Consider the following 17,159-nt stretch of genomic DNA (forward strand, 5'->3'; position numbering starts at 1 on the left):
GTTTAATCTCACTGTAAATAAAAATAAGTACAAATTAAAACAACAGTGAACAAAATTCTTAACTTATTAATGTATCAAATATTTTATAAAATTTTTTTGTATGTATTCATTTTTGAAAATGAAACACCTAATATGAATGAGGGAACAAGGAAGTGGCTATTGATACATTGCAGGTAGGGATGAAAATTGCTACAAGCCTTTTAGAAAATAATTTTGCAATGTAACCTTAAAATGTTTATTATGGTAATTCCACTTTGTGAATCTATCCTAAAGGCATGACCTGAAATTTGGAAAATGTTTTTTTCATAAAGTTAGAAATCATAATATTGTTTAAAATAACAAAAAAATTGGAAACAAGCTTTACAAAATGATTTCCTAATCACATCTTAGAATATTATTCTGTCATTAAGATGAAGTTTGTAAGAGTTTTTAATATTATGAGGCAATGTGTACTGTTACAGTGTTAACAGTATACATTGGTATCTTTACATTGTATACTGTTAACATTGTATACTGTTAACATTGTATTACAACGTCCCATATTGCCAGATAATGTGCTAGAGAATGTTCTCACTCAGTACTTCTATTTAAAATCATCTCATCTAGTTCTTTCAACTTACAGATGTACAAAATTTTGGAATGAATGAATTCCGAAAACAGTGAAATTGTAACATTTCTTTTTCTTTTTTTTGGAGACAGAATCTCGCTCTGTCACCAGGCTGGAGTGCAGTGGCATGATCTTGGCTCACCGCAACCTCCACCTCCCGAGTTCAAGCTTTCTTTTCTTTCTCTCTGTTTTTTTTTTTTTTTTTTTTCACTGAATCTATATGCCTTGAAAATTATAACATTTCCTGATATAGAAGTCTAGAACAAGAGACATGAACTATGAAACTTATTCAGTTTCTACTCTTGGAAGTGTCATTATTTTAAGAGAGCATGAAATTGGCCTTATATTCACCAACAACTCTTTTCTAGGATATTTTTGACTTGAGGCTAATATTTTGTGGAGTGGTTGACAGACTGTTATTCTGGTCACTCAATTATGAAAGCAGACAAAAGTGAAATTCAGGGCAGCATTTGGGGGGAGAAAATCAATGACTCAGGTAACTTTACCAGCCACAGCTAAAGAGGGAGGTGCACACTGGAAATCTGCAAGCATCATCTTCCCTCACCCGTGTCTCTTCTTCCAAGACACACGTCCAACTCCAGACTTAATGTGCTTGTTTGTGACTTCTCCCCTTAAAGGTTGCTTGGGTTTACTTGTACCGGTTTAAAAATGTCCTTATGAGTAACTGCATTATTCAGCAGCCCCGGCATAAATAAATCTTGACTTCTACCGTTCTTGGTTAGAAACAACTTTAAGCCTGGATGGCCCACTCAACCCAGCAGGTTGGTAGCGTGACAGGAGGCACAGTGTTACAATAGCCACTAGAGCACCTCGACTCAAATACCCAAAGCAGCAGTTTAATGATGGTATTTTTTCCTTTAAAGGCAATGATAGCTAAGCAGCTGTTTTATTCTTAGAGAAGTTCTATGACAGGAATTGGAAGAAGTGTTTCCTATTTTGCAGCTAAAAATATGATTATTTGGATTGAGGATTGCTTACTGCTGTAGACTTAATGTTAAAGAAATCAAGAATGTTTCATTTTATCATATCTTCTGTCAAAGAAAATGACAGAAAATATAATAAAACTGCAGTTCATGACCTTCAGTAAGCTATGAAATAATTTAGGAGGTCATGACTAGCAAACTCATTTATTATACTCTAAGTACTATAACTTTATAATATCTTTGCTAAAAAATCGTGTAATGGATATTAATTATGTATTAAGGACCAAATCTGCATTTTTCCTGAAAATTAGACTGAAAATAATGAACAAAATCTATGTATTATGTAACAGTCTAAAATGTTTAAAATTCATATTTTAAGTACTAATGCATATTCATTATAGACAGTAGAAAGATTACACTTGCCCATAAACCCAGCAGCTAGAGACAAATGGGCTATTGTTAATATATTGGTAATTTTCTGTCCATATGCTTTTTTTCTGCATATATGAAAATATATGATATTTTTTCCTTTCAAAATAGGGTGAATCTAGTAAATTTTTCACCCACATATTGTCAACATCTTTCCATACCGATATAGTTCTACCCCATTATTTTTAATAACTGCATATATTCTGCATTATGACTGTATTATAATATATTTAACGAAACTGCTCAGTTTTGGATATTTATAAACCAATGTCTTTTAGTCTGCAGTTCATGACCCTTAGTAGGCTATGAAATAATTTAGGAGGTCGTGACTAGCAATCTTATTTATTATACCTTAAATACTATAGGTTTATGGTGTGTTTTATTAAATAATTAACCATATTCTTCTGATTCTTCTAAATGATATGGGTTATTTTTATAAGTTTAGTCTTTCAGATAATGTTTAAAATTATTTTGAATAGGTCCAAGAAACATGTTGTGGAAATTTTCACATTAAATTTATAAATTGACTTGGAAATTGATGCCTTTATAACAATGAATCTTTTCATCCAGAAATAAAGTATGTCACTTCATTTGATAGTTTCCTTTTTTGTCTCTGAGTAAAATTGTAAAGGATTCTTTACATAGGCCTTCGTATTTGTTGTTAAGTTTATTCATGGGTATTTAATATTTAGTTTTGCTATTGCAAAATGATATTCATTATTTTTTTTCCAACCGAACAGAGCCATATATAGGAAAGATACCAATGTTTATACACTTATTTTGCAACTGTGCATACTGAATTCTAAAAATGCTTTCCCACCCAAGTCGTGTAGGTGAAATAAGAATGAGAGCCATGAGATATAACTGGAAAGTCTTGCTCCTATCCTTCTTCCTTCTTCAATTACACATTATTTGAGTTTCTTTTATTTCATTAAATATAAATGGCTGTCCTATGAAAACAAAAATAACAGCATGACCTAAGGTCATCTGTATGACCACATCTCCTTGAAAAAGCAGAGTGAGTTTCCAAGTGAACATGATTAAACAATGCATAACAGGACCCACCTGCAGTTGCTTTAGCTTTCACCCTTTTGCCAGCAGCTGCACATCCTGAAACCACATTCTCCCTAAACAGGAAGAACATAAAGGACCCCTTGGCTAGGTAAACCCTGTTGCTGCATTCTGACACTGGTTGCTACCTGTGTAGATGTCATACTGAGTGCTGTTATTACCCTCGTTTTACAGATGAGAAAACTAGGCCCAGAGAGGTTAAACACTTCATCCACTCAGTCACTTATTCATTTATTCTTTCAATAAATTTAAACTAAGTACTGAGCACCCACCATGAACTGAGACCTCTTCTATGGCTGTGAATGAAAGTTGCTGCCCTCATGAAATTTACCTTTTAATGGGGCAGACATGTATAAACAAAAAAGTACCCCCTCCTAGGTGGCACAGCTGAAATTGTAATTGAGCAATGGACCTCAGTCTGGTTGCAGAGCCCATGGGTTTGACCACGACTGCAAGGCCACATTGAGAGAGAAGAGAACACGCCCTGGAGAAGGTGATCCGGCATCACCTGAAAAGCCTTCAAGATGGCATGACTGGGGTGAGATGACCACAGACCAGGGTGTCATCCAGAACCACCTCATTCTACAAGTTCCACCCAGGGAGAGGATATTTCTCCCAGGGACAGCTGCCTTTACCACTCTTAGGATACCATTTTATGTGTTCAACCTTCCTGACCCCTGTAGCCACATACCAACTCTGTGTTCTTTCTTTCACATTCTTGCTAGTGCAAATGTCAATTCAATAAGGTATTAATGATTAATAAGAACTAACTTATTTTAGCAGAGCTAAATGAGGCTGATGCCAGGGTTTTCACATACATAGTACAACAGTGGGCAGAAATAGCTAAGTGGAGTTAGACAAAAACTTTTAATATCATTAAAAATTATCCATAGAAGTAGGGCAGTTGGTGACAGGGCTATCACCTGATGCTACGTGGATTGACCTTTACTTAATAAAATTCCATTTGCCAGCCCCTGCTATTCCTTCCTTAATGAAACCAAGGCTCTTCTTGCCTTACAAACGTAGATGTTTGATAGATAAAGATCTTTTCTAAATATCCAGAGTTAATCTTCAATTACTAGTTTCGAGATTCATCTCAATTTTAACTTTTAAGAAAATATTTATATTGTTTAACTTCTTTGAAACATTTGGAATTAACTAGGCCTTTATCGTAGTCCAATGTTTATTTAAGAACTCTAGAAACTTTATAAAGGATTTAATCATTTTGTTAAACACTGTTGGTAGTTTCAATACAGGAAAAAAATATTTTCTCTGCTATTAATTCAGCTTGGTGTCAGATGTTGTCAGTCCCTTGGAAATCAGCTTCAACTGTTCAGCTTTAATTAACTTTGTTTTTAATTTGTGAAAGATAGAGAGGAAAGAGGAGACCCCAAGGAAAAGACACCCAGACACCCTGAAGCCTTTCTAATAGCACCACACAGAACTCTGGGTTTTCCCTCTGAGTCCTCTGTAATTAAGCAGTACAGCCAAATTTGGTTAGCACGCTTGCTATGGAAAACTTTACATGCCTCTTCTTTCTTTTTTTTTTGTAACATCATGTGAAATCCTTGCAAATACAAGGGCCTTTTATTTATTGACAAAGGGAACAGTGATTCTAGACAAGCAGCTCTCTTGTCCTTCTCAAAAATAAGAAAGAGAATCTGTTGCCTTTTTCAGTGCAGAGCACCCAGAGTGAAAATTGCATATTGTATGTTATTTCTCCTTGATTTTGTGAATGCTTTCTATCAAAGAGTGAAAATTATTTATGTAAACTCGCTCATGCCTTCTGCAAATGATTTGAAAAACAGAAATATTTTTAGGTGATTCAGGGTCAAACATTGCATTACTGACCAAATTGAACAAAGTATTAACTTACCTGTTTTGGAGAATTTGAGATGAAATCAAGAAATGGGTGGAATGATTTTTTTTTCTTTCATACATTCCTGGATAGGCAGTTATGTATTCATCTGGAAACAAGAATGGAGTGCCCTCTGTGTGCTAGGCTGTGTGCTAGGCCCTGCGGATGCAAGCATAAATAAGATAGGGTCCTTGCTTGGCACAGCTCACTTTTGCAAAGGAGATAGGCAGGTAAACAAATAATTACAATGCTGGGAGCCCCAAACTCTAATCAAGAGCACCTGGCAGGCACAAGGGACTCCTTCCCCCAGAGACCCAGAGCCAGCAAAGAAGAAGAGGATGCAAATCACAGCCAAATAAGGCATTGATTTCAGATCTTTATAGATTCCAACCAATGCTGAAGAGACACTCAGACTGTTACTGTGCATTCCCTGTATGCATGGATGGCCAAAGTGCGGTAATTTTGGGATGGTCTCTGACACAGGCAGCTTCCATTTTTAAAGAGGCCTTCCTGGGGAAGTGCTGTCTTCCTGTCCTTGTATAAGTTAGTCTGAGACTCAGGATGGAGCAAGAGATCTCTGCTTTCAAAGACTGCAGTAGATTTACCATGAGTCTCCAGTTAATAATAACTTACTGAATGTCATCTAAGTGCTTTCAGCTACATGTCATCTCCTCAAAGAGTCCCTCACTGACAGAGGTGGATTTATGGTGAAAACAATGAGGCTTACATTTCAGAGCCCCTCACTTGCAGGGGTCCTTTGTAAGTACTGGGAGGGAACCTAGTGATCTATTCACATGCATGTGTGTTTTTGTAAATGTTGCAAAAGTAAAATATTTTAACACAATCTGTTAAAACTTAAGGCTACTCTCTCTTTTTATTCCAATTTTCTCTACCTCTTGCCTCTCTTCCATTGGCATTGGAGTGGCTATAGGCCTTTGGAGGACCTGGCAAAGGGGAAGTTGATTTAGGGGTTCATTGAATTGAGGGGAAGTATGTAAGTGGTTTGCAGTCACTTCCTTGTGTGGTACCCTTGTACAGTAATGATTTCCTGGAATACTCATCACTCACTGCCGACCACCTGTTATTGTCACACGAAGACATCTCAACATGAAAATGTCCTACAACACCCAGCACCAGAAGACAAGGATAGTATGGGAGGAAAGTGAGCTTGTTTTATTTTTATTTTCTTTTTCTTTTAATTTTCTTTTCTTTTTTTTTTTTTTGAGACGGAGTTTTGCTCTTGTCACCAAGGCTGGAGTGCAATGACGCGATCTCGGCTCACTGCAACCTCTGCCTCCAGGGTTCAAGTGATTCTCCTGCCTCAGCCTTCTGAGTAGCTGGGATTATAGGCACCCACCACCGCGCCCAGCTAATTTTTTTTCTATTTTCAGTAGAGATGGGGTTTCACCCTGTCGGCCAGGCTGGTCTCAAACTCCTGAACTCAGATGATACACCCGCCTTGGCCTCCCAAAGTGCTGGGATTACAGGCGTGAGCCACCACCCCCGACCAATTTGCTTTAAGAGACAGGATCTCACTATGTTGTCCAGGATGGTCTCAAACTCCTGGGCTCAAAGGATCCTCCCACCTCGGCCTCCCTAATAGCTGGGATTACAAGTGTGAGCCACTGTGCCTGGCAAAAGTGAGTTTGAAATGTGTGGAGTCAGAAGCTATCTGTGGGGCATCTTTTCAAAGCTTATAGCTCATATATGAAAGAAGCTTAATTGAGGGTTTCCCAATCTTGATAATCACCCTCAAAATTCACATAATTTCACCAAATAACAAGTTGTGAAGCTGAAAAACTTTTTAAAAGTATTAACAACAAATGGTTTACCACTTTAAGGGAAAGACCAAAATGTCTCTCTAGTCTCTTAATAAAAAGCAAATACCAAGCCATTATCATATAAGGAGGTAATGAAAATATATATGGCTGAATAATGTAGGAAAAGGTATTGTAGAGGTATGTCAGAAAGTTTTATTAACTTTAATTAAATATTAATTATTTTTTCTGGATTTTGCGATGCTTATTTGTTAGCTTTTATTTGTAATTCTTTGTCTTCTCATTTTGAATAAATTTTCATGTTTGTACTAACTTTGTATTCATGATTTCATAGTCTTTTACTTTAAAAAGGCGCCTCCAAATTGTAAGTCTCAAAATCTATAAAATCTGAATCCACCTATTTCATGGCCATGCAGTCTAAAGCAACGGTACAGTCCCTCTGCTGTCGCTGAATTTCCATTCTCTCCTAGCAGTTCCCACTGCCTGACTTTTCCCCTTATGAAGAGATGTAGCTGATGTTGTTGACAATCTGCGCATGCCCCATAACCAGCCCGTGTGCCCCACTCCTGTGCACACAGCAGCTAACACCTTACACCGATGGCCTTCTTCTAAGAAATGCTCTTGCCTAAGGAGCCTCTTTACCTGAGAGGCTACTACAACACCCTGGGGTGGCCAATGACCGACAGAGACAGGTACAAAAGCTCCCCACTCTTGCTTTCAAGGACAACTCTGAAGGTGCGATTTGCACTTCAGGGCCCCCAGGGATCAGGCCTAGGCTAGATTTTTCTACAGCACCCCTCTGCTTGGCTTCTTCCCCTTCCCCATCCTGATTTCCTCACCCTTTACAGGTTTTCCTGAGGAGAACATCCTCAATAAATCACACGCACCCAAATCCCCATCTCAGTACCTGACAGTCTGTTTATCTGCTTACTGTCTGTCCCCACTTCTCAAGAGGATATAAACTAAGAGAGCAGCGGCTTAACCCAGCTCCCTCACTGCTGTATTCCTGTTGCCTGGAGCTTGGCATGAAGTAACTACAACATGTGATGAGATGAATAAACATTGAATGAGGATATGAATTCCAGTCACTTTGCACATCTTTCCTCTAAATCTAGTGACAACCAAGAGGGAGATATTGCTTCTTTTCATATTACAAGATAACACCCCCTAGGCAGTGCTCTGGCTGCCGCTGAGCTCTGTTGTCCTCTGTTGGCACCATCACCTGACCTCCAGGGAAGGGGTCCAGCATTTCCCTGCACGGTCCTGACAAAGGTGTGGGTGTGGACCCCTCCCTGATCCAATGCAGGACAGACTGTACTGATGATGAAAGGACACATGGCACAGAGCATGATTCAGACGCACTGCCGAGTCAGGACCCAACCCGAGGCCCTTTCCTTGGCACATTCCCGGGTTCTCTCGCAGGTAATCGCCCAGGGACAAGGAAAGCCACCCTCCACCAACAGAAATGCTTCCGGCAATTGCATGACCCTGAGACTGCCAAGCATTGGCCAGATCTAGAGCAAAGAAAATATTCCTCCTACCACTACCAGATAAGCTCCTTCCAGAGTCTCTGTTCCCTACTCTCAAACTGACCTCTTCCCAATGACAAGGGCACATTCCCTTCAGCAGACACCCTCATCATCATGGGACCATTGGATATTGGATATATGAGGTTATTAGGATAACTTCATAATATCTGGCAGTATATTTCCAGAGTTTTTGCTGTTTGCTCTTAAGTAACTCTCTCTACCCCAACAAGTAATCTATGAGTACCTACCCCAAGTTCTGGGCAGAGTTTTTCAGTTTCTTCTCAGAAAAGTCTTATACAATTTTGTAGTGTGCTTTCATCTGTGACCATCTACTTACAGAAGAGTACACCAAAATGCATGCATTTAATATTTTATAGCTTGGGTGTGAGAATAAGATGAGCCCACATGAGACAATTACCAGTACAAAATTAAACTGTAAATAAGACAGGGAGTTAGAATCTACCTAGAAGGCTATAGTGCTTTTGTTGGAGCTTCCAAAAGGAGAGGGTGAGATCAGCTCTGGTTAGCTTGAGTTTGTGGGAAGTCACAGACATGATGCATTTCCTTTTGGCACTAGTTCGTTTGGCAGGGACATGTCACCTAAGGTGATAAGGTGATAAGGATGAGCTAAGGGGGCTGGCTCTCCACCAGCCACTGCAAGGGATGGAAGTGGAGGAGCTACTTGGCATCCCCCTGTTGTTCCATTATCTCTTCTCTCTCCGGTCTTCCTCCTTCCTATCTTTCCCTCTTTCTCCTCCACTTTCCATTCATCTGACCCCTCTTTTCTTCCCTTTTCCTTTTGAATTTAAGGTTTGGTCAGTTTGAGACATACACTCTACTTGTGAGGCACAGCAATTTGTGGAGGAGAAAGGGCCCCTGAGTGAAACAGACCTGGATACCAACTCAGATTTGTGCCTTACAGGCAAGTTATATAACCTCTCATAGCTCTGTGCCATCCATAGAAGTGAGGACACAAAGCTTTCTCAAGTTATTTGAAGGAGTAAACAAGATGATTTATGTAAAGTGCCTGGCACATAGATAGCTCTCAGTAGATGTTTATTTTTCCTTACTTCCTTCCTCATTTATTTTTGTAGTACTATGCACATATTAAATAGTAGTCATTAAATGGATGCTTATTAAATGAGTATTTGGAGTTCAATTAGTAAACTGTCAAATACTTAGAATTATTAAGATTGGGAGGGATTTAATAATTATATTATAATACCTTGTGCTAGGCACTGGGATTAGAGAAGTCCTTGTCATATAATATCTGACATGACCCTCCCCAAATGCATAAGGTAGGCATTATTTTTATTACCCAAGATGCAGTCTTTATGACTCAGGGTCCACATTTCATTTCACAGATTAAGAAGCTGAGGCTTAGAGGGGCCAAGTAATTTACGTGAGGTCACAGAACGGAATCTTGACACCATAACCAAACCCTTGGACTGCTAGGTTAGACTGCAGAGTCATTGAATATTTTTGATCCCCTACAGCCCATAAGGAAGGTAGAGCCCAGCAATCGGAGCATCATTTGTTTCCTGACTGCAAAGTGAATCATCCTTCTTAAAGATAATATAAGTAATGTGCAGTTATGCAAAATTGAAAGATTTGAGACAGAGCCATATTATTCTCACAGGAAACGATTAAGGGGTGGGGGGATGTGGAAAATTAGGAGTATGGGAGGAAAATGGATTAAGCAACATGTTCTAGGGCAGCCCAGAGCTGGTGGATAACAGAAAGGTGTAATGGGGAATCTTATTAGGTTGTTTGCAGTTTAAGATGAGTTAAATCAAGTTTAGCCCAAAGCTGCCTCCTTACATATATTAAGTTCAGCCTGAGGGCATCTCTGTACATCGTGAACTATAACAAGTGGAAGTAGAAATAGATCATAGCCTACACTTGCGCCAATCATCAAGGTTTGGCCAATCAAATGTAGCCAATTGTTTGAACCGTATTCAAATAAGGCAAACACCGAACTGTAACCAATCCAGCTGTTTCTGTACCTCACTTCTTTTTTCTGTATGTCACTTTCCTTTTTCTGTCCATAAATCTTCTTCCCCCATGTGGCTGTGCTGGAGTCTCTGAGCCTATTCCGGCTCAGGAGGCTGCCCAATTCACGAATCGTTCATTGCTCAGTTAAACTCCTTTAAATTTAATTCAGCTGAAATTTTTCTTTTATCAGATGGTGTCAGAAGTGGACTCCGAAGTAGAGCTTCTAACATCCCCTAGGAGCACTGAGTGACCAAGTGAGGAACTCTCGGGTCCGATTGTGTCCATTGATCTCTTGGAGCAGCTGGGGATTGTGGTAAGTTCTCTCTCAGATTCCAAAGCTCCACAGATTTGTGATTTTAGCTCTCTGAGTTTCTTTGAGCAAGTTTCTGATCCAAACTGGATTTGGAAGTTGTGACAAGAAACTGGACTGGGTCCAGTAATTAACTGGTTTGGATCCAGCTAGAGGCTTCTTACATCTGACTGGGTCAGAAGGAAACCGGTAGTAAATGGCAATATTGCAGGGGGTATAAAATTTGGCTTTTGGAAATTCACAGGGATTTCTGTGTTCTACCCCTTTGGTTCATTTTTCGTGTGCACTTAGGTAGGAAAAAAAATCACTGGCTAAGTTGATCAAGGGAACCTGAAAGCAAAGCCAACATTTGAGGTAAAAATGAGATCCTTAATTTCTGAAGAACTGAGTTCCTTCTGGCTTATACATGCACAAGTGTTAGACCTTATAAGCAGCAAAGTCTTAAAGAAATGGCAAAATCTTGCTAAATCTTACTGAAGATAACTTACAGTGGAACGTTCCAAATGAACAACACTGCACTGAAGTCTGTTAGAAAATGAGGGCTTCCAAATTAGTCTCATCTAGGGACGTGTATTGATATGCAGAAGCTGGTAAAAAGATTTCAGTATTTTTATCCGAAGACTTTATAAAAGGCAAATAAAAAGCTTAAGTGACTAATTGATTAAAAAAATTAAATCTACTAACCTTTTGGCTTAGTTACTATTCTAATCCAAAGGAAGTAACTGTAGCACCAATTGGCTGACTTTGGGTAAGTAGTGGAGTACATTTTACCTGTATTGGGTTAGAGAATTGGGTTAGAGGCCCTCCCCTCAGTAAAGTCCCTCTTGGTTAAAAATGGATTTGGCACTATGGGCTGTTAACTGCTATTCTCTTTGGATTAATCTGTCTTGTACTTTTTGCTGATGACAATGGGTGACAGGATTAGGCATGTACAGGATCATGGGACCTGGGGAAACTTCCCCAAAGGGGGAAACTTGAGGGCTGATGGGATTGCTGGAAAATATCCCTTCGCAACTGACACGTGGCCATCTGAACTTTGATTCAGCGTTGCTACAATGGGTGGGTCTTACTCTGGCCTCCCTGAGTGGCTTGCCTTCTTTACCTTGCTGTAAGCAACGCTTTTCTCCCTTTCCTTTCCTCTCTCTCTGTGTAAACTGGTTGTAGGCATGGTAAAAAAAAATTACTATCCCTTGTAAAGTTTTAATTAATGAGAAAAGGATTCGTGAGGCTGGTCTTAAGCTGTAGCGAATCTGCTGTACTTTGTGCTATGAATTGTCTTTCTGCATCATTCAGTCATAAAAAGGGGTACCATAAGATGGAATGCAGGCCTAGGCCCCCATAAGCTTGCTGCTCAAGCCAACCCAGCAAACCGGTCGTTATATACTTTGCTGCAGGTCCCTGAAACAAACATCATCATCAACAACAACAACAACAACAACAAACTGGATGAGGTTTCCCTCTTGTCTTGTTTCATGCCCTTGGGAGCTTGACCTTGTAACCACAGGGTGGTACTTTCTCTTGGCCTTTGCCATCCAGGAAACAGGAATTTGGGGGTTCATGTGACAGTTAGTTCTAAAAATTATTGTGAACATTTAAAAGTCATTGCCTCTCAAAATTGACTGCTCTAGGCCCCTTCTGGGAAGAAACAACGGAAACTGCCCAATGCTGTAGCTTCGTGGTGAAGGCTTTGTCTCTTCTCAATGGCAGCCAGGATTCAATTCCTGGCTTAGGGGATGAGTCCTTTCTGGTTTGATACCTAAGTGGCTATTGCTATTTATTGATTCTCTCCCTCTCCTTTTGACTTCCCATCTTGAATTCCTCTTTCTCTGAGCAACTGGGAGGTTACCTTTGGTAAAGTTCAAAAGCCAGAAATATTTGCTATTTGTTCTGGCTAGAATCCGGTTAAAAAAAAAATTTGGTTAAAAGTCAGCATAGGCCAGGTGCGGTGGCCTATGCCTGTAATTCCAACACTTTGGGAGGCCGAAGAGGGCAGATCACTTGAGGTCAGGAGTTCGAGAGCAGCCTGGCCAAAATGGCAAAACCCCATCTCTACTAAAAATACAAAAAAATTATCCAGGCATGGTGCTATGTGCCTGTAATCCCAGCTACTCAGTAGGCTGAGGCAAGAGAATCTCTTGAACTCGGGAAGCAGAGGTTGAGGTAAGCCAAGATCGCACCGCTGCAGTCCAGCCTGGGTGACAGAGTGAGACTCTGTCCCCCAAAAAACAAAACAAAACACTCAGTTAAAAGTAGATATTCAAGCTACAGGTATATTTAAAAGGCCTTTATGGTTTTTTTCTCTTTTTGGATCTTTTTTTTTTTCTTTTCAGGCAACTGAATTGTTTTTCTCCATTTTTTTCTTCTTGCCACTCTTGATGCATACATGAAAGGACCTAAGATAACTTCTAGCAGCCTGGGACTCCTTGGGAAAAACAGAGGAGGTGCCACAGACCCCATTTTGGGAAAAACCTCTGTTTTCCTCATGAAACCCCAGGAATTAGAAGCAGATAGATCTCTCTCAAAATCTAAGGCTAAATATAATTTTAGGGATGGCAAATGGCAGTTGGGGAAATACTCAGCTCTTTGCACATTGGATCAGAGAAGCATGCTCTTGGCCATCTGGAAAGTATGGAAATGTCCCCATCCCCCACCAAGAGATAAGATTCCCATTGGAGTGGGCTAATCACAGAATGGGCTGATCAGCTTTGGGTGGCTTTGCATTGAAATGCACGGTCAAATCATTGCACTGTCTTGTTCCATAGCATTTCTCTTTTGAGGATCCAGGATCCAATATAAAATTGGGATCCTTTATTTTTGGAGATCTGTTTTGCATTCCAGCTGTGCTTACTTATTAGGACCTAGAAACTGCATGTTTTCTTAGCCCTGTTCCTCCAAGGACTCCACCCTGAATCCAGTAATCCAGTTAAGAAATTTAAAAACTGGCAAATGAAACATCTTACAACTACTGGATCTTCTGTGTTTCTATGTATTTATATGTGTTCTGTGTGTGACGTTTGTATATAAAAGAGCTCTGATTAATTGGCTTAAAAAGAAAAGCGCTTAAATAAAAAAATTTTGTAAGAAAAATTAAAACTGTAATGCCTTTTAGTTCATGTGACTTTAGTAAGCTTTGGGAAATAAGTAAAGACATTTGGTCTAAATTAGGCAGGTCACATATTAGATTTGCTAAATAACCCCCTAGGTTGGGGTGCAGTGGCGTGATCTCGGCTCACTACAACCTCTGCCTCCCGGGTTCAAGTAATTCTTCTGCGTCAGCCTCCTGAGTAGCTGGGATTACAGGCGCCTGCCACCACGCCCAGCTAATTTTTGTATTTTTAGTAGAGACGGGGTTTCACCACGTTAGCCAGGCTGGTCTCAAACTCCTGACCTGAAGCAATTCACCCGCCTTGCCTTCCCCAAGTGTTGGGATTACAGGCGTGAGCCACTGCACCCGGCCTAGATTTGCTAAATACTTTAAGGTAATAAACTGCTTATTTGACTTTTGAAAATTTTTCAACTTACCTGCTTTGGAGCCTGCTTTAGATTCGAAGTAAGGTCTGAGGACATGCAAATTTAGCCAAGCCCCCTGGCTATGCTAAAAAGAGTCAGACTTTATCTATACTTCTCTTTGGTGTCCTTGGCTCCACACCTGGTACATAATTAAAATCACCTACTTACCAGGGTTTTTCACCAAAAATAAAAATTGCTAAGAGTTAACATTGTAACATGTAACTGAGACCACTGAAAAAACCATTTTACATGCAAGATGTTTGAGGAAAGTGAAATATGCTTTTAGCAAAAGATTATAAGAAGGAGCAGGAATGTAAATTTTTGTCTAGTTTAGAGGGTTAAAGGATTGTTTTAAATTAGATAGGATAAAGCTGAAAGTTTGAGCAAATTGTAGAAGATTTATGAAAAATTAATCTTGTAAAAAAAATTATTGGCCAGGCACAGTGGCTCATGCCTGTAATCCCAGCACTTTGGGAGGCCGAGGCAGGCGGATCATGAGGTCAGGAAATCGAGACCATCCTGACTAACATGGTGAAACCCCATCTCTACTAAAAATACAAAAAATTAGCCGGGCCTGGTGGCGGGCGCCTGTAGTCCCAGCTACTTGGGAGGCTGAGGCAGGAGAATGGCATGAACCTGGGAGGTGGAGCTTGCAGGGAGCCGAGATCACGCCACTGCACTCCAGCCTGATGACAGAGTGAGACTCCATCTCAAAAAAAAAAAAAAAAGAAAAGAAAATTCTGTGTGTGAACATATTGTCTACATTTAAAGGGGTATTACTTGTTTTTTCTGTAAATTGAACATTGAAATAAAGGCAAAACAGGGTTTTCTTAGAGCACTGATCTGCTCTTTAACAAATATTTGTAAAGAGTTATAAAAGATTTATGAGAATCTCACCTTATGATCAAACTAATTAAGATTGGATAAATTTGCCTATATGATTTATTAAAGATTGGGGTTGACATTAATAGTATGCTAATGCAAGGGTGAAATTTGGCTTTCTCTTTTGAACAAGATTTTCGCATACTATTGAAGGATAATCAAATATTTTTGTTTGCCTTTTGAATAAGCTACAGGAAAAAGAAGAGAAACACAAAAGACAGATTGTTTGGAAAACTAAGTCTTCAGTTAGTAAAGGTTTCTGCCTTTTTTAAATTTTTGAGTCATCATTTTGGCTAAATGAATGACTTATGGTGACCTGGAATTCTATCTCATAATATCAAGTGTTTTAAACCTTAAACATATTTGACAGGCTTCCCAAAATCAAATTTCAGCTTCAGAATGGTCTTTTCTGACCTCCAACTTTGGGATACTACAGAGGGCCCCTGAAGCATCAAAAAGAGAGGTAAACAAGACTACTTAGCATGTTAAGTTACATGGGAAGCATTGTCAAAATAAAAAACAATGTTTAACCTTCTTCAGGTTAGATTTTAGTGAATGTTATTAATATATGTTCCAAAATTGTATGGGATTTCTAAAATTCTAATATGTTTGAATATATGCTATCAATCATAAGTATGGTTGTTATGTTAAATTATTGTAGACCATGGAAATAACCAAATATGCTTGTCAACTGTGTCTTTATGACTACTTAGTCATTTCCACAGTTAATTGCTTAATGCTGATAGTTTCTGAAAACTTCACAAGCATGCAAAATCCTAGAATATGGCATATTTTAGGAGGTTCATGAAAGAATGGAAAGGACTCTGAAAAGTACTCTTGAATACAGGTTTCTGGTAACTTTAGAATCATATCATCTGGACTAGGTAAGAATTCCTGGAGATTTAATGAAAGATTGGTTTACAAAACTGCTAACTCAAGTAGAACAAAAATTAATTGAATACCAAGAAAATACTTTGCCATATTTTCATGCTAAATCAGCTGATACTGAAATTGTTTAGATATACAATTTGAATGAACTCCATGGTCTAAGTCAAATTACCTATGATAACCCATTAGCTATCAGTGCTATGCACCTAAGTTGGAGAAACAACTGGTATTCAAGAGGACATATGTCCAGTGTTAAGCATGGAATCACAGAGAACCAGGACAGCTGCCTTGTCCTTCCTGAGTTCTTAAAGCTTTTGTTATTAAAAGTTCTGCATTCCATGACTCATCATGGGAAAGACACAATGATCCAAATTAAACATATATTGTTGTGGTGATTTCTAAATTACTAAAATAGTTTATGACCAGTGTTTGGTTTGTTAAACCCATATTCCTGGGAAGACAATCAAAGCTTCAGGTACATTCAGCTACCTGATGGGCCATTTAAACGTTTATAGAGGGATTTCATTCAACTGTCATTTTCAATGTGTGTTTTCTGGTTATATAAAAGGTCTCCCATGCAAGAGGGCTGATGTTATAACAGTAGGTTATTATGCCACAGTATATTTTCACTAGGTAAAGAAAACTTTTCATGGTTTACTGACTGAGGACGATCAACCCCTTCACAATCTAGAACCTGAAGCCTGGATCTTCTGGGAACATCAGAGAAAGCCTGCCCTTGCCATCCACACTGCAGCAAAACTTCGGGACCTTGAACCTTGTGGTCATAATCTCACAACTGAGAAGGGTCCCTCCACACTCTTGGAGCTGTACACCCACTGGACCCTTTAGGTAATGCTAACCAGAGAAGTTTCTCCCCAGAAGAAGATGGCATACTTGATGTGAACAGCTTTTCCCAAGATCACAGATCATGACTTCTCTACTATCATGAGACTCTTATCTTTGGATATTTTTTCCTTGGTTATGCTTCTGTGGACAATAGAAGTGAAAGAGGGTTCTGTTGTGTGCACTCATGAGTTATACTTTTATTTGTGAAGGATTTTGCAGCCAGCCTTATACCTTGATAGATGAAAAATTAAGGCCCAATGTAGATGAAAAACTAATGGTACATGTGTTGCTTCATAATCAGTCAGAAAGAGAACACTGGTTCACTTCTCTTAATCCATATCATGGGTTAAAGAGAACATTGCCAGGAGGCCTTCACTCTTCTATAAGGGCATCATTTGCTAGGTCCTTTTTCCATGGTTTAGAGTAAAAGAGGCAATGATAAGAAATGTATCCCCCGTGATAGGCTCTATAGCAGATTCTACTGTAAAGGCTATGGTTACACAATAGACTTT

At 39.2% G+C, this 17,159-nt stretch overlaps 1 long non-coding RNA gene across 1 annotated transcript; it reads left to right on the forward strand.

The window, feature by feature from the left end:
- The first annotated feature begins 9,683 nt into the window (after nt 1–9,683).
- LOC129049411 (uncharacterized) lies at nt 9,684–16,878 on the forward strand. Its single transcript, XR_008512463.2, has 3 exons — nt 9,684–9,797; nt 10,402–10,524; nt 16,493–16,878. It is a non-coding gene; the product is annotated as an uncharacterized LOC129049411 (long non-coding RNA).
- The last annotated feature ends 281 nt before the right edge of the window (nt 16,879–17,159 follow it).

The sequence above is a fragment of the Pongo abelii genome, chromosome 10 (assembly GCF_028885655.2).
Source record: "Pongo abelii isolate AG06213 chromosome 10, NHGRI_mPonAbe1-v2.0_pri, whole genome shotgun sequence".
In the NCBI taxonomy this organism is placed as follows: domain Eukaryota; kingdom Metazoa; phylum Chordata; class Mammalia; order Primates; family Hominidae; genus Pongo; species Pongo abelii.